This window comes from Oxyura jamaicensis, chromosome 14 (genome assembly GCF_011077185.1).
Source record: "Oxyura jamaicensis isolate SHBP4307 breed ruddy duck chromosome 14, BPBGC_Ojam_1.0, whole genome shotgun sequence".
Classification (NCBI taxonomy): Eukaryota; Metazoa; Chordata; class Aves; order Anseriformes; family Anatidae; genus Oxyura; species Oxyura jamaicensis.
This window is the reverse complement of record NC_048906.1, coordinates 3,590,986-3,616,168: the sequence shown is the minus strand read 5'-3', so window position 1 is coordinate 3,616,168 and position 25,183 is coordinate 3,590,986. Positions and strand designations below refer to the sequence as shown.

Here is a 25,183-nt window from a genome sequence, read left to right as displayed (position 1 = left end):
AAGAAGGTTTTTAGAAGTGACTTTTGACTGTGCCAAGATACATTCTGATTGCACTTGGTTATACCAGCCTATAAACCACATTGTCCCCTGTCAGAGTATAAACGTACGAGCCTAAAAGGTAAAAATAACATCTCTCCACAACATCCTTTCCTTTGACAATCCTGCAGAATCCCTTACTCAGGGCATTTGTGCTGTCCAAGAGTCCCAAGACTCCAGAGAGTGCATTAATGCTGTTCCCATGTCAGCATTCACTTGCCTCCTTTTCTTACACCCACAGAGGATTTCTTCCTCTCTTTAGCCAGGTTAACGAGAAGAAATCTGCTTTCTTATTCACTGCTACTGGGATTCTCTCTGTGTCTGGACTGGTCATGCCTTTTTCTCCCTGCTCCTTTCCATGTAGCAGGGTGGCTGGAGGAAGGAGGATCCCCTGAATGAAGCAGTGCCAGGCTTGCTCCAGAAATCCAGCGTGCTTTGGGTCCTCTTTAAGGAGGAGGTGCAGGTAGGGTGAACATTATGTGGTACAATCGATATTGTCAGCACAACGTCAGCAAGTAAATGTCATCAATTCTGGTCCCCAGCGCTTCCCCATCATTCTTTTGTGGAAAGGATTAAGCCTGTCAGCGTAATGCCCCCTTCATCCAGGGAACAGCCTGTGTATGCTTCTCTTCCATGCTGAAAGACGATCTAGCTCTGTCCTTGAAAATTCTGCCCCTCCAGCACTAAAAGAGGCACACCGTTCACTTTGCTCACTGAAGGCAATACCAAGCACTGCTGCAGAAACATGCTTGCACAGATGGAAGCATGAGTGCAGTCCTGGCTTAATGACAAGCTAAATAATCCCCTCCTGGCAGTCAGTGGCCTTCTGCTGCCCAGACAAATGTCAGGTTTCTATCAACCAGAAAAACTTGCTGCCTACTAGGATTGTCATCAGCTCAGCTCAGGGCTCTGCAGTTGAAAGGTGAATAGGGAATGGTCTAGGAAAAACTAGACAATTTTTCAGATTTCAAGCTATCAAATAGACGGGCTCGGATTTTATTTCTACTTCCTTCATGTGCAACTCCACCTCAGCCTATGCTAAGCTGGTAGAACAGCACCAGCGTAACACCAAGGAGACTGACTCAGAGTACAAAAAATCGTGTATGCCAACATACTGTTGTGAATGCAGCTTCTCTTCTTTTCCAAGGACTGTGTTCAATCCTGGTCCAAGGATTCCCTTAGAGCAGTTAAAAAAAAAGGAGCAGCCTCTAAACCACGAAAGAATGCAGGTAAAGTAATGTGTATTTTTTACTTGCTTAGTAGTTTATTCAGACAGGTCTGAACTGCTAACTTTAGTCAGTTAAGACAGATTTATGTTCGAGGCTACAGCATGCCACTTCAGTGAGACTCCTCTTCAAGAGCCTCTCTCACATATTCTGCACAATAGTATTGATTTTAGCTGATGGCAGTGAGAGGCAGGAAAGAGGGTCTTCTTTCGTGTCTACCTCCATCTTCCACGGGGTAAGCAATCGTCGATGCCTTTGTATTTAAACTGCCATCAATGCTTTTGTACTGAGCAGCAGCTCTGTCTCCCTAGTTTATCTTCAACCTTTCCCAATCCTGGCTAACGCTGTTACCCTGATTTTACCAATACAGCACTGAAAGAGAGAAGTATGCTGTTCAGTTACCAAAACTTTGGCATCGAGCATTTTAAATTGCCCTTGGGTATCTGGGACATCCTCAAGGGGCAAAACGATATGACACAGGGCTTAGAGGAGACCCATGCCCTGCTGGAGCAGTGGCTGGTGATACCTAACCGCATCTAAAATGCACTATGTTCAGGCAACTGAGACCTCTCTAAGAGACTTGCCCAGGGTTACACAGGAAGGATATGGCACAGAATTACATCCCAACCTCTCGAGATGCAGGCCAGCACCCAAAGGACTTGGTACACCTTCCTGAGGCTAGTGTCATGGTACTTATACTAGCTGTCATGACTCCTGGAAGCAGTACAAGAAAGATCTAGAGAAGCCTGTCAACATGTTGGTCTGAAAAATCACAAATGAAGAGAGCAAATAAATTGTAGGGAAAGTCCTGCATTATTATTTCTATAGCACCCAAAGCTGACTGCCAACTGATACGGGTATGGATGAATTCAATTCAGTCCTTTCAGACATTCTTTTTTTGCTTTTATTATGCATCATGCTGCCACTTCACCCTCTCTTGATTGCTGACAGCCATGCAGGAATTTTCACATAAGCCTAAATGAGGCTATTACGTGCTGCCTGTCCTCTGTAACACGCTTCTGTCTCTAGGGAATGGTGCACCCAGCAAATAAAAGTGCTGTTATCATCCTACAGGCTTGCTGGTGGATAGCACATCTTGTCATTGGTAGCTATTTGTATGATGGTAACCCCAAAGGAAACGTTAAATAACACCATCAGCCAGAATCACGAAGTGACATTTACCTGAAGTGCTTCAAGTGTCTTCTACAGAAGAATATCCAGGGTTCACACCATGCATGTAAGCACGTTCCCCTGGGCCATGAAGAACCGGGCTCACCTCATACCTCGTTGTGCTTTGTTTGTTTGACTCCTTGTTTTTCAGTCGTGACATGTGAATGAGTTTATAAAACAGGAGGTTTTCTCTCCCCAGCCTTGGTAACTCCTGCTAGTTTTGCACACTTTGCACAGTGTATGCCCACATTCCATCCACCGCATTGTTCCAAACGAATTCTAACAGTCTGGTGGGTGTCTAGCACTGCAGAGCAATGCTCAAGCAAAGCCACACGGTGCCTTCAGCACAAGCTGTGGCAGGCTGAACAGAAATCTTTATTCAGCAATGACAGTACTTGGGTCATCGCTTCACAGACCACCTTGGGAGTTTCAAGGGAACGTTAGTCTGAGAGGTGCTTCCCAGTGCCATGACTAGAGATGGGATGTCTAATAATCTTCTCATGTTGTGACAGAAGCCCAGAGAATTAGGAAATGCATGACCAATACCTGACCTTTAACTAGACAAACTGGCACCATTATTTTTGAGGCTCCTTTGTCTCCAGTAACCATTTTTTTATTTTTCCCAGGATCAACCATGGAAACTGAGACGCGAAGAGGAAAAGGAAGGTAAGTTTCCACCTAATATATATTGAACTTGAAGTGCAGTGAACAGCAAACAAAACTGCTGTGGAAAGGCAGTTAGTCATGCTGTCTGAATTCCAACACTACTACTGAATGCACATCTTCTACTTTCAGATGACAGAGATATGCATCCTGTGCACTGAGTGATCTTGTCCACAAGAAAAAAAAGAGGCAGTGAGTACAAATGCCTACTTTTAACACTTATGCATCCCCCTCTGAGAACTTTTCCTTTGTGAAGATAGACAAATGTTCACAAGCACCAGTATGCCAGTGTCGTGGCCGTGGGGCTAGGAAGCTAAACCGGAGAGTATCTTAAGCAGTGATTAGCCTTTCTGCACAACTGTAGCTCTTTTATCATTATGCCTGTCTTTCTTATTTTAGATACCAGAGATTGAATCCAGCATAATCCCTCCAGGGTTGGTGAACAGTAAGAAGTCATCAGAGCTGCTGCTTGACTCCACTGACCTGGGGGAGAACAGAATTGGACATAACAAGGTACTGTTTACTCCTACCAAACGGAGCTAAATAAATTGATGGCAGTTATGACTCAGCATGCCTTTGGTGTAGATATAGCTGCAGAGTTAGAGTTTCTACAGCAACCCATTTCCTCCTGCATATAATGTTCTCTCTTACACATGCTCCCAAACCCGACTTTTACTCAGACACTACAGTTAATATAATGCAAATGAAGTACACCTTAAGCTTTGTGATAAATCTCACTTGCTCTTTACTATTCCTTAGTCAGGCAAAAATCCTGCTAACTGATCACTTATCCAATTTAAGACTAGAAAGGAAAATGGAAGGAGACTTTAGTAGCTGTCTAATATTAGCAGCATATATCATCAATTTGCACATATGTTTTTGTCATAACATAGTGAAGGTATCTATTGTAACAGCCATGGGAGCGGAGCATTCTGCTCTTTGCAAGAACCTAGAATCTGCATTTCCTAACTTCTATAATAAATATACAATATTTGTCACTCCTAAGGACTATTCCATCCTTAAATTTCAAATGGATGGAGGTTAAAGTGGGCCAGACACAGCCCCTGACCTTATTCTTAAAGTCAACAGCCGCAAGATTACTGAGATGTATTTTTGTCCATTGTTACTGAAACTGGTGTGTTTCCTCCACAAGAGAGCACAAAGACATATTTGGGTTTCATCAAGGAAAAGGTTTTGAAGGCTAACAACTGGAGGATCTCTATAATTTGGATGTGAGCCTTTGTCCTTAATTCACATGGTGATACACTGAATCCCATGGAACTCAATTATGATACTTATGCTTACAAGGCACAAGATTTTGGTTTTGGCCTGTGCATTTTTTTTATCACTGCCTTTAACATCTGCAACTGCAGGATGGAGAAGAGGAAAGAGAAGGAAGCAAAAAATGTCCTTTCAATTAGCTTCCTGTTTACGAGCAGCATTTGTTTCTTTCAGTGCAGGAAAATTTCTACAACCATAGTAGTATTTTTTAATCCAATTCAGTTCTGTCATCCCTTTTCCTATGTCTGAAAACCGCTGTGACTCCTGCACGCCAAAGAACTGAGGGGCGTCTGAGCCTATCCCATTTTATTTAGACAACATACCGACTCCAGCATTCTGTTGAGTGTGACTGAGCATGAACGCTTTGAGCCCCCCTACATACACTGCCTGGAAACAGCTGTTTCTAAGCCACACATACTCAGGCAATTCAGAGGAGTGTCCAGAAGTTTCTGCAGCTGCAGTTCTGAGGCAGGTGGAAATTGTACAATAAGGTGAGGAAAATACTCCGAGGTTGTCCTGTTCTGCGGAATTAAACAGTGGCAATTACAGACACTGAGAACCTTGGCACGTCTGGGCAGGGAAGATAAGCACCAGGAAAAATAAGAGCAGCCATGTTCATTTGAGTAAAGACATTGAAAGCTAGGGACTTTCTTGTTAATTATTAATAGGGCAATGGGCCTGACTGATTGCTTTCCAAATCAATGCCAGAAAAGTTAGTAAATGGAGAAAGCCCTGAAAGCTGAGTCTTAGCTGCTACCTCCAGGGACTGGAATGAGAACACCTTAGAAATTCAAGACCTGGACTTCCCACTTCTAAAAACAACACATAGAGGTGGAGAGGTTCTGAGCGTGGGAATACAAGCTTTCACTATTCATTAACATTTAACAGCTGAAACAAAGCTGCTTGGTTCACTTCTCTTAAGTGGGACTGCGTTGTCAGCATAAAGGGGCAGTTCCAGCCCTGATTCTCTTCACTTTAACCCAGGCTGGATAACTTGGATGATTTCCTGCTGAGAAGAAAGAAAGTGTTGAACAAGATACTCAAGCTTTTGAGGACCATCATAATGGAAAAAAAAGTTTGTTTTGGGAACCTCATCGCTTGAAACCCTTACTTTCAGGTGGAACTTTTGCTGGATGGGGCCCAATAGGAGAAAGAAATAGAACTGAAGGAAGAGGAGCTGAGAAGCATCATACCAAAGATGCAGAAATGCAAAGAATGTGTCAAGGAACAGAGAAGACAGCCACTCTCACCCAGGAGACTGACCTCACCATCCAGCTGCAGGCTGACAGTTATCAACAGGGAATGGTTAAAGGCTTAGAATTCAGTTAGGCAAGGAATCAGCTTCTCAAATGACTCAATAAGAGGCTCATTTTCAGAATACGGAATGAAAAAAAAGAGCATATGGGAATGATGTGTGAGGTTTGCAGACACCCGGTCTGTATCTTAAATACAGTTAAGTCCTTAGAGTACAGAGGAGACCAGGAGGCCTCGTGGATAAAGCAAAGGAATGTTTTTCCCCAGGTTCTCTTCCTGGACAACCACTGATGCTCAGCGTGGTCTATGGCAAATAAGGGTGTCATCGTCTTAAAATATGAACTCTTATTTAAGAAACCATCTGTATATAAATGAACAAACCCCGTTTTTATTGCCTAAACATTAAGAGTTTGTGGTCTGAGTCACAGAGATTCATATCATTTATGACGAGTTATATTAAAGAAATCTTCAACAAACTCTGCAAACGAGGCAAAACTTGCATTTCTTGAAAACAGAGGCTTGCTGCTGCAACTCCTGCCACTGACAGCAAGATGTTTCATGGGATGCATTCTGGATCCCCACCCCTTCACAAAGAATGAGAGAACTTCTTGGGTGCTGAGGAGTGCCTGCCCCAAATGACAAAAATCAAAGATGGACCGACCAACCTACCGAGCCAGATCCCAGCTATGACAGAGCTGTCAGGAGCAGTAGCATGCAGATGCTGGAAGATGAGCTCAGTGACTTCGAAGGGCTGGAGACCACCTTGGCCTAAAACCAGAAAGGAAATGCAGGTATGAAGCACAACAGGCATCTCATTTAACCTGAGACAGATTTAATTCTACACTTCACATTTTTACCACCACAGTGGTAGTAATTTCATAGTAATTTCTAGGGATCCCTCTACATAAGGACAGCAGCATCTCCTCTACATTCCTTACTAATTACACCCACTTTTACATGGCAGTGTTGATAAGCCTCTGCTTACAAAATGCCCCTCCTCCTCCACAGCCAGTGACTGCTCCCCATCTTGCCTTAGGGAATACTTCTGCCTCTTCTGCACCTGAATAGGTTTTCATTTAATGTAATTGGAGAAATTTTAAATCTGTGCTGTAGCAGCCATGTGGCTGTCTGCTGCTTCTTCTGAAGTCAGTGTTAACATCCACAGGATGTTAAACTCACAGATGTCTCATATGTTTCAGAATTTATTAACTGAATCTCAAATTCTTTAGAAAGAAAGACAAGTTTCCAGTGACATTTTGTCCTGATGCTGCAAATAGTTTGCGAGATCCATGAAACCTGTGTGATGTTCCTTTCCCTGCCTGCAGGCATTAGACCACAGAGTTTGAACTCTGGCTTCAGATCTCCGCTCAGAATGACTCAGTCACTAAACTCCAAAAGAAAGAGAGCGCTTTGGAGGAAGTTCATCAGGCAGAAATAACTGGGAGAGAGCAAAGAAAAGTGGAGCGCTCATTCTCCCAGTCTAGGGAAAAGAAAAAAATCATTGTCTGCTTGCTTAGAGACCACAGCTTGCTGCACAAACAGGAAGGCAACTGTGCTTTTCTAGGTATTAACTCATGGCAGCACAGCAAAACGTTGCCAATTTGTGCCACTGCCCAGAAGAGCTTTGTGAATTGCTGAGGGTGAGCTAGATTCTTCTAAAATAGTCACTGCTGGACCAAGTCCCTCAAGGCCTATTGAAAATGCACATTCAAAGCTTTCAGGAAGCACCTCAGGTAAACCTATTTGTTTGTTTTCCAGCCCATTACCAGGACGGTGTTATTTGCTCATCCAGCTCTGTGCACTGTAGCCTTGGTGTTTCCCTACACCTGTAAAGTTGCCGGACCAGAAAGTGACTAGGAAAATCCATGGTCATACCCTGATCTCTTCAGTGTTAACGTGACAACAAGCAGAAAATCAGTTGTTCAGACAAGCCAAATCAGAAATACAGGATTTTGTTCTTAAGTTTTTCTCTGACTCACTGTCTGATATTCGTAATTCATCTTCCACAGTCACCCACATATAAAATGTGTATAATCACCAGGAAGTTATGAGGCTTAACTGATTCATGTTTATGTAAGGCCTTATGATCCTCAGATAAAAATTGTTTTAGAAATGCAAAACATTGTCACAAATTAAACTTATTTTAGTGTCACTATTGACTACTTTAGTGATGGGTCTGCCAGTACTTCTCTGACAAGCCTCCCCTTAGAAATTAACTTTCCAGAATACAAATTTACAACTACATGTTATCCAAACCACTAATCTACCTAGTTAAAAAGCTAAATATCTACCGTAACATGTAAAATCATTAATACATACTGGCAAGACTTGCTGACATAAATCCTAACACAGAGCTCTACAGGGAGTACGAGATACTCATGCTTCAGAGCAAGATCACTGGAATGCTTAAGTGTGGACAGAAAAAAAAATAATTAAGTGCTGGTGTTTGCCCTTCAGAGGTGCACACAGATGATCCAACTTTCTGGGGTGCTCACACCTTCACTTGCAGACAAGTTAATGATGGGGTAAGGAAGAGCTTCAAAGGAGAAATGGACTTGAGTGCCCTGCCTGTTGCACTAAGGAGACCAGACACTGGATTTCACTCCACTTTAAACAAAGATGAACCTGTTCACTGCAGAGTAGAAACACTTATTTAGTGTTAGGCTTAGCTCACCTGAGGTAGCATCCTACCTTTTCCTACCCCACAGCAGCCTGCTTGTGCAGTTTTATCTTTTGATAAGACTGAGTAAGCATAAAAGATGAATACAGACCTTTTAAACCTATCCTGTTAAAATGGAATCTATCACCCTGTAAACCCTTAAGCAATAGAACCAGCTGAGATATGCTATTTATTTTTCCTTAGGTAGATCTTGACCTCCCCTCCTCCATAGCAGCTCCTGCAAAGCACTCTTCTGCTCACCATGGAAAAAAAAAAAAAAGTGGTAAATAAAACCAAAAAGTGGACCTCAACTCAAAGAAAGTAAAGTGCTGCCATTCTGAATTCAAATATCTTTCATCCAGCATATTTCAGTGCCCAAATACTCAACCAAAAACTCAGCAACAAAAAATGACCCAGAGACCTACATTGCAGCAATTTCTATGAACGAGCCTCTATTTCCCTCAAGTCACCAAATCGGCTTGATTATATTCCTGATGGCCAAATCCCAACACGATACAGGAAGCTAACCATACTGCAGATAACACCAGTTGTCTCCTGGAACACATGGCCAGGCCTTTCCCATCTTCTTGGCTGAGTATTCCCAGCCGTAGATCTCTCCCAGGAAAAAAAAAATCCTGTTGACCTGACAGGCATATGGAGAAGAGAGTGAAGAAATTAAGACTCTTGTTTGCATTTGCACAAATTTCTCTCGCATCTCTTGCTTGTAGACACTGCTGTGCTTGTGGTGTGCTCTCCAGTCCTATATATTGAAGAGCTGGAAGCTAAGCGTGCTGTAAGAACACAGGTAGCAGCGACTTTCTAAGGAAGAAAAAACTCCAAAGGGAAGTGATTAAATCTCTGGAAGGGCCTAAAGACACGAAACTACTAATTAAAAATCAAAATTCCCCATGAAAGAGTAATAAGGTGGACAATATTGAACTCCAGTTTCAGCCTATGCAAACTTACCGTTACAAACTGAAAGGACTACTCCTTTCACAGAAGCCTCTGAAGAAGCCAGCACTGCCCCACCAGCAAGAGTGCAGCAGGCTGGGGAAAATGGGCATTTCTCTGGGCTTCAGCCATCAACTCACTCCACCTACTTTTACAGTTTTATAGTGGTGGATGGATCTGCTCTAATAAATCTTCAGCAAATTGCCAGGATGTGGATGTTAAATATATAATCAGATTCATTAACAATGGAAAAGCCTGAAGGTAATTTAGTCCCCAAAAGGTTATATTTTAATATAATGCTCTGAACACATTCTAATGACTAATACAGATTGATAGTATCAATAATAAGTAACATTTCCATTCCAATTCACTTTAGAAACGCTAGCTAATTAATTCTCAACCATATCAGGAGATAGGTCAGTGCTGTTAGACACCTTGCACAGACAGGAAAACGGAGGTAGAGGATCTTGTCTGGTGACACAAGAAGCAGCAATGTTCATCAGAGGCCTGCATTTGTGAACTCCTGTTCCCCCTCTGACTGTACCTCACACTGCCACAGTTCCCAAAACGGGTATGCTTCAGGTACTCACAGGCTCTTTGGCGGAAAATTTCTTCCACACTTTCCCACTAGGTGGAGAAACAAGGAAAGGATCTGCCCCATGATCTCAAGGACTGCCTCAAAGAGGCTGGTGTTGCAACAAGTGCCCCGAGGTCAGACAGCTTCCCATACACCAGCATCTGAGCATCTTGCTTTCCTCAGACAGACACGTCACCGGGACTTTCTAAAGATGACACTTCTTCAGCAGTTTCTCCATGCGCATAAGCAGGCCAGATCTTGCAGGGGAAGGTGATCTGAGATTTGTTAGAAGGTTGCCAGTTCAGAAGCACACCGTAAAAATGCAAGGCAGGACTGTTTGGTCTATTTTCTATTGTTTTGCAAGGGAAATACATGACCCACAGTCTGGAGGAAACCCTGCTTTAGCAGTAAGGCCTAGAAATGGTTAATCTTTCTGGAAGATGCCACACACTAACCTGCTAATGGAGTAATCCCAAAGATGGGTTTTGTCCCAAATAAAGAGCCTATTAAAACTAAATAAAAGGCTTCCAGAAGCCTTTCTTCCGAAGCATCCCCGAGAGCCTTACTGAGGCTCTAGGGCTGCCAGACCTCAGCTGACAACACACACTTGGCCCCTTCTCAGCTTTAACAGAATCGCTAGCAGGAAGCTGGGCTGCTGAATTTGCTCCTTGGGCAGAGGAGGCAGCCCTGCTGAGCGAGGCCACAGTCTCTACCCCACGCAGGAAGCTCACAGATGCTGTGGCTGAGATGGCAGAGCTTGTGGAGAAACCCCTGAGCGAAGGCCAGGCTGGAGACGGACAAACAGGTCATGAAAGCAGAGATCAGTGACCTCGGTGCTTGCACTCTGCAGAAATCCAGGGGGAGAGGACACGAAGGAATTTCTCTAACCACCAGTGCAGCTATCAGTGTGAGGAAGAATCCAGCTCTCTGCAGGGTGAGGAAACTGCCAGCAGAAAGCAGCCGTTTGCAGGCTAGCACTGAGCGCTGCCCACCCTGGCTGATGGAGCAGGCATCCCCCTCACTAAAGATTAGGACAATTTGCACTCCCCCTGCCTATTAGTCATCCCTTTCTAATTACAACCAACAGGAATAAACCGAGTTTGCAATGGAGGGAGGATATTTTGGCCCTTCAAGCCTTACTCAGCATCATATGACTGCCTTCTCTTACAGCTGAACTCAGACTCATGTTCACAAGCTGGAAGATAACCTGTCTGAAGCCAAAGCCCAGCTGGCTGAGGTGGAGAAGAGCCAAGCTGAAATTAATGCCATCAGGCTCCCAAGGTAAATTCCTTGACAGCTTTGTGCAATGTTACTTCCCTTGGGTCCTACTCTACCCCTGCATTTCTTGTAACTGGCAGCCCTGCTCTGCCTCCTTTAGCAAATCTGCCCAAACCTCCGTTTTTCTTTCTCTCGAGTCAGATTGAATTAATTCCTTTCCTGCTTCCCTATGAGCTTTTCCCACAGCTGGAAACAGCCAGCTGAGCAAGGAGCACAAGGAAGATCTGACCTAGATTAACCAGGTTGTCCCCATGAAGATCCCTCTCAACTCTCAGGTACAGTATATAACTTCAAGAGACAGCTGGATGAAAAGTCAAAGGTTCTGGGGACCACCAACTGCCTGCACAGGTTGCTGATACCATGGGACATGCAGTGCCTGCTCTTCTGCACGCTCCCCACTTCAGAGAAACAAATCTTTAGTTTCAGCTCTCGCAAAGGGAAACTTTCTCATCCAAATTAATCTCTGGGCTTGTCACCAGCTAATCTTGGTGGGGGTGTGTGGGGGCATGAGCCTTGTATGGATATGGAAATAGGACAGCCTCCCATGAGTCAGCAGCGGAGAGCAGAACACACACCTCTTGATTCTCAGTCCAGTGTCTGTTCAGTGGATTGTACAGCAGTTTATTTGCATAGGTCACACGTGTTTGGCTCAAAATGTATCAGTATTTCGAGTCTCTGTCTGACATGCCTGTCTTGCAAATTTTTCCTTATCTCCAAAGAATAATTCAAGTGCTGCACCTGCATATCAAAAGCTTGGCAAGAATTCTCTCTGTGTTCAGAACAATCACCAAATGGGTTTACTGTCATCATTCTTTTGAAATACTTGCAGAGAAAACAGTGATGATGACAAGCCAAGTTCTGTTTTCAGTTATATGAACTCAATTCAATTCACTGCAGTACAGAAAAAAAAATACATTAAAAAAAGCAGGTACGGAGAACAGACGCTTGGCTCCTGACCAGGAAGATATTTTGAAACCTGAAATGTTTCTAGCTGGTCCAGAACTGAGTTGTTCAAGTGTAACACTCCAGCTCGGGGCAGTGAGGTCAGTGCATTCATAATCCAACCAGACAGATGCATAGTAATGGCTTCACTATCTCAAATCCTGTACGGCTGCTGCAGTAAGCCTGGCCGACTCCAAGTAGGACTTGGACCCGATGAAAGAGCATTTGGAAGAGAAGGAAGAGGGCAAAGTGAACCGTGGTTCCTGGTCTCTAAACTCAATACTGAAATCACAGTCTGGAAGACTAAATACAAGACAAGAGCCAAAGAGCTGGAAGAAACAAGGTGAGCACTCAGCTTTCAGGAAGAATGGGACAGGACTTAAGGTGGTTTATTATTTAGTTTTGCTGCTGAGTCACAGCTTACAGATGTGATCTCTTAGAACTCAACTTGGTAAGAGAGAAAGGAAGTAGAGTGCTCTGGCTAAGAGAAAAGAGAAAATAAATACTTGCAATAATAAACAGGGACTATTGAGACCTAACACTTGTATGCTAACAACAGAAAACCAATGCTGAGCCTTTCCAATAGATGCTTGAATTTGAATAGCCTTTCTTTACTCCAACAGCCCTACAAAAGCCACTAGCATTTCCTAACAATAAAGAAAGCACCACAGCGGATTAAATCCATTACAAGCTGGACTTTGAGATCTGGTATTACAGGCTGAAGTTCAGCCAATCTTTGTATCAGTCTCTCTAGCAGACCTAACATAAAGATGCTTTCACATAGTCCTAACTCCTGTCGCTATTAAGACACCTGGAGGGCTTCACTGTGAGCCTGAAACAAATCGAGACAAAACACGTTCCTCCATCTCTGCCTTACTGTGGAGTTACACAGATATTCACAGGGAGGGAAGCTGCTTTGCTCTTAGACACTACCCCAGTCCTTGAGATAGCTGAATTGAAAGTGGAAGAGTCTATCACTAGGTAACAATCCAGCAATAAAGAGCTTAGCTGCAGCCTCGTCTGTCTCATCCACCCATGGAAGGGAAAATCCTGCCACATCCCAGTAGCAGTTTTCATTCCCTTTTCTGAGATTGCTTCCAAGATTACTGGTGAAAACAGCACTAGCGCTCAAAGAGGTGACAGCTGCTGACTTCTACTACTCCTCACTCCATGAGCTACTTACTCACAAAGATATTTCTGCCCTCCTTCCCTCAGGACAATGTTGGCTGTGAGGCTTCAGGAAGCAGCGCAGACAACTGAATCCATCCAAGCCTCTGTTGGCAGCCCAAAGAAAACTAAGCAGAGGCTTCAGACAGAAGCGGAGGACCTCACTCAACCTGGAAAAGGCAAGAAAGCCAGTCATTCAGGAGTGCATCCAGCACAAGCTGGATGAGCAAGATCTGGTGCTGGAGTCTTTCTGTTAACTCACTGATCCCTTATTTCCTAGTATTTTAAGATCTCTCTATCAAATGTCACAGTAATCTGTATGGCCATGAGAAGCAAGGCTAAGATTTATCACCTCGTGAATAAACCTAGATGAGAGCCGCAGCAAATTCCTAGGAGCACTCAGCATGCTTCTTGTAAACTCATTAACTGTCTTCCAGAAACAAGAGCGCAGCTGAAGCAAAAGCCCTCCCTAACTGCAAGGCAAGGTATTCATCTTCTTTTTAAGGATAATGATATCCTGCTTTGAACTTTGCAGTGTTGCAGTACCAGTGGGTTGGCCACTGGTTATTAACTACCACACTCAAAGCAGATCTAAACAACGTGTAGCTTAAACACCAGCAATGAATGCTCCTTCATTAAATTAGTATTTCTCCTCTTGCTAGTGCTAGTGTAAGAGCATGAATAGCAGCGCAACTGTGGGACATTTGAATAAAAATGTTACTTAAAATAGGCACAAAGGCAGCTCCAAATCCACTGAAGTCCTTGGGTTTCTGCCAATGACTGCAGTTGGCTTTAGAACAGGTCTCAAGAGCTGACAATCCCACATACAGCATTACAGTACTGGGCTGAAAATCTGTTTCACCATCACTTTCTTTAATGAAGCAGTCCTTTATTCTTTGGTTCCTGCGGTGTGCTTATCACCATGGTATCTGAACGCATGTGCAGATCATAAAGATATGTAGAATATTTGTGATTAAAAGCTCCTAGGAAAGAAAAATGTACCTTTATTCTTTCCCTTCATGACAAGCAGTTAAACACGGTCTAAAATAGTCTTGAATAACATCTTGTTTGTAACTGAATCGTCTTTGAAATAGAGTCACACTAATCAACCCAGGCAATTACTAACAGCACATCTGCACAAGGAATATCTGAAGTGGAAAACATTTGCTCCACAGCAGCATCATTATAACCACAGGAGCAAGGAAGACTATCACACTGATGGGAACTGGGTGATCTTGTTAAATTCCTAATGGTGAGGAAAGAAAGCCTTGTAAACATTTTAATCACCCATTCAGAGTGACCAAGAGAAACTCTGCCAGTCATTAGAGCGGCTGCCAATTTAACTGTGACTAGCTGGCAGGACACGCAGAGAAGTGAAGTGTAAAGAAAACTTGTGTCCACTGAATGCTTGGCTTTATCTTTCCAGGCCAACGCTGCTTGTGCGGCTCAGGAGAAGAAGCAGAGAGCCTTTGATAAGATGCTGGCAGAATGGCAACAAAAATATGAAGAGCTGCAGGTGGAAGTGAGTATTTCGCAGAAGGAATGTACATTGACTGGAAATTCTGAGTGTCTGTTGAAAACCCTTGGAGCACCTGGAATCTGTGAAGAAAACATGGCCCTTCATGGTAAGTACTGGCTTGACATTAAAAACGTCTGCAAATCATTGCCCATTTGATTCCTACTTAGCTATTCCTTTATCTCCTGTGGTATCTTCTAGCACCAATTCCAGTTTTATTTCTAGCAGTGCTTTCATTCCCTGGCAACATACATGTGAAACACTGAAGTCACAAGTCTGATTTTGCTCTTGGGACTGGGTCTGCATTCACCCCAACCAACACCCAGTTCACCCAAGATACTAACAGTCACCTGTGTGCTGCTTCCAGGGACTGGCTCTTGGGATAACACTTGGAAAGATCCTTTCTGAACCCCCAAAGCAAGATCATGATAGCAGCTTGATTGTACTCACTGTTATACCAGGAGGTCATCACTCCAAGCTGGGCCACGGATCATCACTAGAGCGCTACATAAGGTGATAATAAACAGGCTACATCATTAGACTTAAATATGACAGAAGCTGCAGTCCCAGTTCCAGCTACCAGCATTCTCCCTAATTCTGAGCAATTCACTTAAAGGACTATTTACAATCACCACCTTTACTCTAAGAAGATGAAGCTCCCTTTAACCTCAGTGGGGAGAATTAGGCGTCTCCAGAAATCAGTTCAAATTAAGTCAGTTAAAACTCCTGCAGTCTCCCTCTTGGCATCACTTCTCCCCCACTTACTGTATAGGGAGAGCAGCTGCCTTTTTTCTTTTAACTTCTGTAAATTACAAAAATTGATCTCCTACAGGAGGCTGAAAGATGACACCGTAAATATTTAGAAGATGCTACAATCTGCTGCCCTTGCAGCCAACAGAAAACAGTGATGGACTCTCTGGCACAGACCCAGTGCTTTCTGAGCTATCTCCCCCAACCCTTTGCTCTGCCCTACATCACCTGGCAGAGAGCCGTGCTCTGCTGTACAGAGATGATGCGGAGTCCCATGTCCATTTTGTATGAGCAACCATCTGAAAGGGGGAGAGGGGAAGGCTGGGTTAAAAACTGGAAGAAACTTCTCGTGATTTAATGGGCTTCATTCTTCCGCCTCCACAAACACATGCAGCTAGTGTGGCTCATTCAGAAATCCAGGATAATATTTAGCAATGAAAAAAAAAGGGCAGCTAATGTAAAGTGACTGGAACCATTTCATGCCATTTCCATTCAAAGAATCTGTCTGGTGCACTTGGTAAAGTTCACGGTCCTGAAATAAACCTATCACATGAAATATCTGTTTTCTTCCCTCGAGGAAATTAAGGTTCTGATCAATCAGCTGAGGAAGGGAGGGAACAGCATTCAGGAGCTGCAAAAGGTGGAGACTGAGAAGGATGAACTGCAGGTGACACTGGAGGAGGCCGAGTCTTCCCTGTGGTACAGATGTGAGAGCTGCAGGCAGGTCCAATGCCTACTGCTCACCTTCCACCAGAAGGTGGTGTGTGTAGAACCCTGCAAAGGGTATTTATTCATCCTTTTGTTGCGCATTTCCTTACAGGCTGAAGAAAGTAAACTGATCTGCATTCAGCTTGAACTGCTTCAGGTTAAAGCTGCCATTTGAAAGCTGTCACGATCTTATATTTAAAATGTGTTCATAAATGGCTTGGTTGAAAATTCTGGTACCGCAGTTATAAACAGGTTTGGAAAGCTACTGTGTTTTTGTTAGTTGGTGGGCAATAACGTGATACGAAGGCTGGATTAGACTCAACATAACAGAATGTTGCACCATATGCTTCACTGGACTCCGCGGAAAATCAGCAGCACGCAATCCAGTCTCTGCAGGTGAGTCTGGAGACTGAAGTGACAGGGCACGCTGAAGCACTTAGGCTCAAGAAGATGGAAACTGACCAGAACAAAATGGAAATCCAAGTGGATCATGCCAACGGGAATAACAGTGAGCTTGTCAAGACACTGAATAAACTGCAACGGCACGTCAAGGTAAACTGGAGAGGGTGCAAGCAGGCACCGGAATGGAAAAACGTACCAGGTTTATTTTATAGATTAAGCAACAAAGCAGTAGGTTTTGTACTCTTGTTTAGACAGACATCTTGAATATAAAATCTCAATTTGTTCCAAAGCCCTGGTTCTCCCAGTCATACCAATTCAACCTGCAGTAGTTCTGACAAACCTTACACAGGATAAGCACTACTGTCAGCTTTTGCCAAACTAGAATCACCAAGATCTATCCGTAATTAAAACAATAAGTTGTGCTGTTAGGAGAAATGGATCTACTGCACTTGTTGTTTGAAAGGTATAGCCATGTAACAGACTGGAAACAAACCAAGAAGTAAACCTAAGGAGCTTCCTTTGGCTCTTCATTTCAAAAATAAAACCCAGTAAATTAGTAAGAAAAGCTAGACTCTTTGCTGGAATAAAGTAATGTAATTGCTGCCAAAAATCCAGTTTTAGTAACTAAAAGAGTAACAAAGATTCTTTCTTTCTCCCTCTACTCACACATATGTATATACACGCACAGACCTAACCCATCCTCAGTTACATCAGTCTCAGTTAGAAACACTTCTCTTAAAGTCAGTGTGGCTACAGACATACAGGCATACACGATACTGGGATCGAGCACTTTTTTTTTTTTTTAAATCTGGCATCACCTTAAAAAAGAGCTTTGCAGGGAGACCTCCGACATCTTTCAGCTTCCTCTCCATTCATTATTTACATTAATCTTTTATCTGCTTTCAGGACCCTTGGAAGCAAATGGATGAGGATGTTCGCCAGCACGGGGAGCTGGAGGAACAACACCGCTGCCTGCTACAGCCAGAGCTGGAAGCAGTACGGACCGGGCTGGAGGGCGGCGAGGTTGAAAAACCTACTTTAAAAGGGACGGTGTAAGATTCTGCCTCCAATAAAACTACATTTTTGCTCGTTGTTTCCATGGTGCTGGGATTTCTTCTATGGAACGTAGCCCACAGCAAGATCCATTTTAGTGAGATTTTACAGATTGCAGTATGAAATGACATACCTGCCATATTTTTTTGTGCATAGGTTTTAGAAGCCACTTTAACATTCGCCACTACAGCCTGCAGTTCTTTTCCATCAAGGAAACATTGCTAACATTTGCAAGGAAGAAAGTATAACTTCTGGGAAGGACTGATACCATGAAAAGCATTTCTCAGCTGCAATTAAGGGACATCAGTTATAAAAATAGAGTCATAAATGCAATTTTTATTCCAATAGATTAGCAACGCAATCAATTCATTTACTTACAACTGACTGATGATGAAAGGACACATTTTTAGCAAGTGAACTGCTATCTCCATACTAAATTTGGAGTTTAGAAGTTTTGTTATACGGACCTGTAAAGCTCAGAACCTGTGCAGCGATCTGTAACACAATGGCATTTACTTGATGTTGTTTTGCTAGAGAGCAGTGTGTTGCTAGAATGCAGTTGTTCTATTAAAGCCCTTGTAGTCCTCCTTCCTTAGAGTGGGGCTCATTTATTTTTTATTATTATTCTTTTTACAGCAACAACAGTCCTCCAATGATTCATATCAGCAAACAGTAAGCACAAAACGAGCTGTGGAGCTCCTATTTTCCATGAGATAAAAAGACATACACATCATAAATTCTGGAGCAGAAACTACATTCGTTTGTTGAGATTGCAATCAAACAGAGTTTCAGTCAGGTCTAAAGCCAGCTGCTGCTACTGCAGCTTCACTTTGAAATAAATAATATTGGTGTATATAATCAAATCCATACACATAAATATCCAGTAAAACAGATTCAGGCTCGAGGACTTCATAAACAACAGTCTATCTCTGCCTCAAAGGTGCATCATTATTTTAGTTTTCATTTAACATGACAATAAATATGCAGGTCCTAATGTTCCGTAATGTAGATATAGAGTAGGTGAATCCCACTTGGCTTAACAGTGCATAAGTTTAGAGAAAAACAAACTGCAGAAAACATCCACAAACCACTTTGGGAGCTGAGCAGTTAACATATTCTGGGTCTCCAGGACTTCTTCCTGCCCTCTAGAAATAGTCTGCTTGCTATTAAATGAAAGCTAGAATCTGACCTTCAGCATACTACTAATGAGCATGAGGAAGTCATCAGCAGGCACTGAAAAGCTGATGAGAAAGCAAAGAAATCTGTGGCTGATGCAAGTCACCCTTCTGCCCTTTATGTTGGTAGCTAGAAACCTTAAAGTATATATTCCATTATTTTTCTCCAGTGCTTATTTGTAAGCACACTGCTGATACTACATATTAGCTGTTGCATTGCTCTTTATGATCCTAAAAAGCAGAATGCTTGTTAGCTCACTGATTGCAGTTTGGCAAAATTAAACCACAAAAGAAATCTACTTCCTTTATGCCTCTCTCGTAATCTACATCACAGATGGCACCCTGAGGAATTCCTCCATTTCCTCTCTCGTTATCCCTTCTTTCACTTATTGCACAACTCCACTCATCACACCTCTCAGGCCTCCAACACAAGAGTAGGCAGGCTTCCCTTTCTAGCTAGTCAATGGCATTCGTAACTGGCACAGAGGGGAGAAAACTTGCCAGCACTGAGCAGATTGCTCCGTTGGCACTGTACTGACAGCTGGCACTTCAAAAATATCATAACCAGCTATGGATTTAATGCACAGTTTCTTCCCTGAGCGAGGATGAGCCTCCTGCCTTTCTGCTTTCAGCACATTCAGACAATATCTTTACTTTCCATCTACAGCACGCTTTAAGCCACCTTCTTTCCATTGAAGGGTAGAAATCAAAGCTCGGAGTATTATCACAACCAAAGCTATTGACTTCACAGACAGGGAGAATACCTTTGACTAGTCCAGTGAGCATGCTGTCAGCTGGTTTAGAGTTGTCCGAGTCAGCTGGGGTTACTTCCCTTGATTTCAATGGATGCAGTCTTCAGAAAGGCTGCCTATGACACAGAAAAATTAAAGAAGAGACAACGTTTCTCAGGAGGCAACGTACAGGTATCAGGTCTACATATCTAGCTTTCCAGCCTCTGTATAAATAGCTGTGCTGTCAGTCTGTTCCTTACCTTCCTCATGGGCTTCCCCTATGGCAAAAGAGCCATGTCAGGAGCAGGACCACAGCATCTACCTGAAAGAAATTAAGAACTATTAAATCACAATAAAAGTTCTGTAATTCAAGGCTGAATAGGCTGAGCAGTTAGGCCTGAAAGGAAGAAAAACAAACTGTCACAAAACTCCAGGCTAAGAAAAATGTATACAAATATATTAGACAGCTCATTCCAGGTGAGCAACTGTGAAACTCTTTCCTGCACCTCAGCTTCCACATTCAGCACAAATATCTGAAAAGGAATGTTACCATTTAAAAATAAACACGTCCCAAAGGAAAATAGGAACAGGAAAACCAAACTAGGCAGAAAAGATGCGTGTAGGACACTCTCAGTCCACTGGAGCGCAAGAGAAGTTCAGCACTTTACACCCTGTGCAGAACTCATAAATCACGAGCTCTAAGGGGTTGGAATACAACAGTAACAAGCTACTGGCATCAGCAGCTGATCTGCAGCCACGAAGGAGGATTTGCAAGGTGTACTGTCTACAGTGGTAGGACTGGCTGTTTAGTTTTGAACTGCAACAAAACCGTAGAGCGTGAGCACCTCCAAACTCCTGGGGCAGACACCATCTTCCTATTCCATTTTCTGGTTCTCCTAATTCCGTATCAACACTTCAGGTCCCTTCTGTGACTATTTATCCTACTGCTCCTTTTCGGATTAAAGAACTGGATATAGCGTTAGACTCTGAATAGAAACACCATGTGGAGACTGAAAATTCTGCACAAGAGGCCTCTAAACGAGTTGACCTTCCACAAAAACATGGCAACAAAACCAACCAGCACATGCAGGAATAGCTGGAGAAGCTGCAGAACTGAAAACTTTGGGAGTCAAATTGAGACAGTTGTATTTACTCTCTGCTCCAGCTCGCTGCTTCATCACACAGTCACATCTCATGGGCACTTTCTCTCCATAGCACCCACTGCAGGAGTGTACATTCAGTCGACTTTGATACCTTCCCTATAGACATACGGGCCATTGTAGCCTCAGATGCCCCTGTCGAGAGTCACCGAAACCATGCAGCATTCTTTACAAAGAATTCCTCTCCCCTCCCTTCTTTGCAGCCACTTCCTTACCTCAAACACAGTCTCCAATAATTGTGTTCATACTTGTGTATATAAATCACAGCTATTAACTACCATTCTTTAGGGCCACGATTGCACTCTTCACCCTGCTGTCACACTGAAGGAACTCAGCAGACGTATTCCAAGACAGTTTTTTTTTTTCTCATGCAAACATTTATCTCGTTAAATCACATCTCTGGTACAGGCACAAGAGGTCAACCAAAGCCTGTCCACGTAGAGGAAGACCAAACTGGATAACACAGACAAGAGGGATGGGGTGGCTGAGTCAGCTCTAAATTGCACACCAGGAATTGTGTCCCAGCAAGCAAAGAGCTCGCTTCTGGGGAGATTATCCAAGTGCCTAAACCTTCGTCCTCCATGTCAGTGGATCAGGAATAGGCTCCGAAGCTGGAGCTCATGTTTTAACCCACCTGTCATGAATTTATTAGAGCAGAAAAGGGTGTGGAACTGAGATGAAGAAAGCATAGGTGTGTTCTTGAAACTGATTCATGCAGTTCCCTATAAGCAGACTTGGAAAATCTGTCACTTTTCATGCATGGAAATAAGCTCTGAAATGGCAAATGACTGGTACAGATGTATTTTCACTAACAGTAAAACAGAAAGGGGAAATGAGCAGCATCCTACTACTTGCAAAAGAGCAGATCATTAAGAGCTAAATCTTCACAAGGGTACCAAAACTGATCAGCAAGGACCTCTCTTGGGAAAAAGTCCTCCTCATCTGGGGAACACGGTTCACCAGGATACTTCCCTATGCCCCAGCAGTCTATCAGGGAAGGCAGGGACCAAAACTACACGAAGCAAGTACCGCCTAACTCCTACTCCCTCTCTGCCTTCCTCCAGGGGAAAAAAACAAGGGGTTGCACGTCGTTGCTTCACGAACGGATTTCTTTACAGCGATGGGAACGAGCCTACACACTTGTTGTGGGTTAACCCTGGTAGGCAACCAAGCACCGCAGAGTCGCTCACGCTCCTTCCCACCCCACGTTTTCCCAGTGGGACAGGGGAAGAGGAAAGGAAAAACAAAAGCAAGAGCACCTGTGGATCGAGATAAAGCTTGTTTAATAAGCAAACAAGAAGTGGAAGAATAGAGAAAGAAAACAAAACAAGTGATGCAAAAGCAATCACTCACCACGTCCCCCGGCAGACCAAGGCACAGCAAGTTCCTGAGCAAAAGAAGGCTAATTTTCCTAAACCCACTCCTCCCCCTTTTTATTGCTCAGCACGACATGATATGGCATGGCACATCTCTTTGGTACCTTCAGGTCCCATCCCAACCTCTTGAACAGCCCCAGTCTATTCACTGGGGGAGAACAGAGTGAGAAACACAGGAGGCCTCAAACACTGTCCAGCAACAGCTAAAACATTAGTGTGTTATCAGCATTGCTTTGGTCACAAATCTAATGCAGCACCATGAGAGGTACTGTGAAAAAAGTTCTCCATCCTGGCCAGAGCCAGTACAACGTTATTACAGCAACAGGTGTGAGATCACAAAGAAGCCTCACAAAGGCACTAGAAGGGACTGAAAAAGTGTGCAACAACCTGCAGATAGACGTTACCTGTGTGAGACCTGAGACTTCATGTACACCTTGAATAATATCTGTAGTAAGGCAGATTTTTGGATTTTAAGGCAACGATAGAAGGTGTGATCTCGGCTGTTTCTTGCAAATAATTTGTCTCATTAATGGTCTTAATAAAGCTTATTGTATGGAAAAAAAAATATGAAGTTGTTCACAGTGCTGTGAACACTGTCACCTTGCTATTATTCACCAAGCCCTGCCTGGACAGCTAGAACAAATGCATTTAGGCATATAACCTTTGTAAAGCAGGCTAACAGCAGGGCAGGTGCTGCCAAGCATCACATACTTGACACTTCGCTCTAAAGGTGGTCACTTAGAGCTCAAGCCTCGGGGCAGCCAGCCTGAGCACACAGCCTCCTACCTGCTTCACCACAGATCTTCTCTGGCAGGGAGGAAAAAGCAGTCAGCATCAAGCTCGGTGTTGCCTAGAAAACCAGCATGCAAGAAGACTGCACAGTGAAGAGCTCATCAAGCTGCAAGCAGTGGAAGCAGCCTGCCTTCCTTCTCTTTTTGTGTTATGACCATTGCACAAAGTCCAAAGTTAAAAGAGTTGTCAGGTTGGATGTTGTTTTAAATAGCAGAAACAGCAGAACAATTGGATACATTGACTTTCCATGCTTAGAAATCCTGAATTTGCAGTCACTTGGATTATCAGTGACTTCATCTGATCTTAAGACAAATGTTCTTGACAATTCAAGAATATTACCAATGAAACTTAATTTTTGATAAGTTATTATCATCTAGATGGCAGTTCTAGAGATGCAAGGAATGCACTTCGGAAAAGTGACATTTCTTCTGTCCTCCTTTTAAGCATTAGGCATGATGATACTCTGTGTTGGAAACTGGTGGGGTGGATAATGCACATCTAGAATGCCTCTCAAGGCAAGTGTTTTCATCCGCAAATACCAGTCCGTGTATCTAACAGCCTGCTTGCAAAAGACCTCTCTTTTACTAATTGCATGCACTTGCTGTTTAAAAAATAAAAATAACAAAGAAACACAAAAGATGTCCCATCCTTTTTTTCAGCTATATCTTAAGGTCAGCTTCTATCTGAACTATTTTTACGAAGATCAGTTCAGCCCAGCCTGTGAGGCCTTAATCTCAACAAACATTGGCATCCTTTCTGGATTACCACCGCTTAATTGCATCAGCAATACGGCAGGAACAAAGGTGGAACATTCTCTGGAAAGCTACGCTGGAGACAAGGCCTTAGCCTTTAATGCTTAAAAGCTCTGCAGAGTTCCTCATTTAGATGCTTTCACCCCATCTGGTGCAAAACATAAAACCATGCTGAAACGCAATTTCATTCCTGTTACGTAATTTTACTTGGCCTAGTTGAGTATATTTAATCTGTGCAGCTGATCTAGTTTTATTGTTAAGCCAATAAGGGCTGCAATGGCTACGGATCTCAGGGTTACAGAACCACGGTAACTCTAGCTTAGGGGGCCATCGAATCTAGCCTCCTCCCTTGATTCAAGATCTTATATCGTACTTTAGCCACTATGACACATATTTGTCTGATCTGTTCTTAAAAGCCTCTAAGAAGAGCTCACGTCTTGCCAAGGCAGTCCAACACAGCGCATGACTCGTTCAAAGGAATCACCGAAACATTTTTTCGCTGTAACCCAGATCTGCCGTGCTGTTATTTTAGCTTATGGCTTCTCACCCTACCCCCAGTGGACACAAGAGAACAAATAGTTCCCTTCCTCATGGCAACAGCCTTTTATCTATTTGAAGACTTACCACGTTGTTCCACAGCTTTCTGTTCTCTGAACAGGCTCTGTAAAAGTCATGTGTTCGAAAACTCGATCATTATTGCCATTTTTTCCTCCAAGTGATCCCAATTTCCTCTCCTGTGGAGCCCAGTGCTGGACATACGTTTCTAACACAGGTCAGCAGAGCAGGATGGATTCCTGCGTGCATCTTACTGGTAGATTTCATACCTATAGGGACCTGCATGGTGTTCAAACCTTCTCCAGCAGAAGGAAACTGATGCCTATTTAGCTCATGACTCACGGCAGCCCTCCATCCTTCCTTGCAGCACAGCCAGCTGCCCAGTTCTCCTCATCTCCTAACTGTGAAGTTGTTGAAGTACACAGCAGCACACCTGTTAATAACTGCATCCCATTTGTTTTGTAGACTTCCCATCTTGCATTCTAGTTGTTTGATACAACCTCAAACTCGATCCCATCTTCAAATACAGCAATTACAGCACGTATTTCATTGCAGATGAGTAATGGACCCAGGGTAGCTCCCCGTACAAGCACTGGCATCAGGTTCATTTTCCCTCAACCAGTTTTGCAACTCCCTTAGAGCAGTATCACCTAAACTGGTTCTCCAGTTTATTATTAGAACATCCTGCAGGCCAGTGTCATAAGTCCTACTAAAAAAAATAAATAAATAAATTAAAAAATCAAGATATATGACGTGCACTGCCTCACCCCTATCTGCAAGCCCAGTTATGCTGCCAGAAGAGGACTTGAGAGTGACTCAATTCATTCACCATAAAGCCATGCTGGCTAGCATTCGCCTTCTTACAACCTACTTTCCTCAGAGATCAGAAAAAAACATTGTCAGACCCACTTCAGTATTTTATAAGAAATGAGTTTTCATTTCTAACCAGTCCAATCCTATAAACCTGGAGGGGAGGGGTTATTTGTTTAATGAAATAAGCTTAACCAGC

At 43.3% G+C, this 25,183-nt stretch overlaps 2 long non-coding RNA genes across 3 annotated transcripts; one reads left to right on the top strand and one right to left on the bottom strand.

Moving 5' to 3' along the window:
* Positions 1-5,999: 5,999 nt before the first annotated feature.
* Positions 6,000-8,922, bottom strand: LOC118174563. Its single transcript, XR_004754693.1, has 2 exons — positions 8,818-8,922; positions 6,000-6,398 (listed from the first exon to the last, which is right to left on the bottom strand). It is a non-coding gene; the product is annotated as an uncharacterized LOC118174563 (long non-coding RNA).
* On the top strand, positions 6,985-21,668 carry LOC118174562. Of its 2 annotated transcripts, none has more exons than XR_004754691.1 (4): positions 6,985-7,363; positions 10,988-11,098; positions 14,631-14,829; positions 17,487-21,668. It is a non-coding gene; the product is annotated as an uncharacterized LOC118174562 (long non-coding RNA). The 2 variants fall into 2 exon arrangements; XR_004754692.1 differs by lacking the exon at positions 6,985-7,363 and adding an exon at positions 9,016-9,094.
* The last annotated feature ends 3,515 nt before the right edge of the window (positions 21,669-25,183 follow it).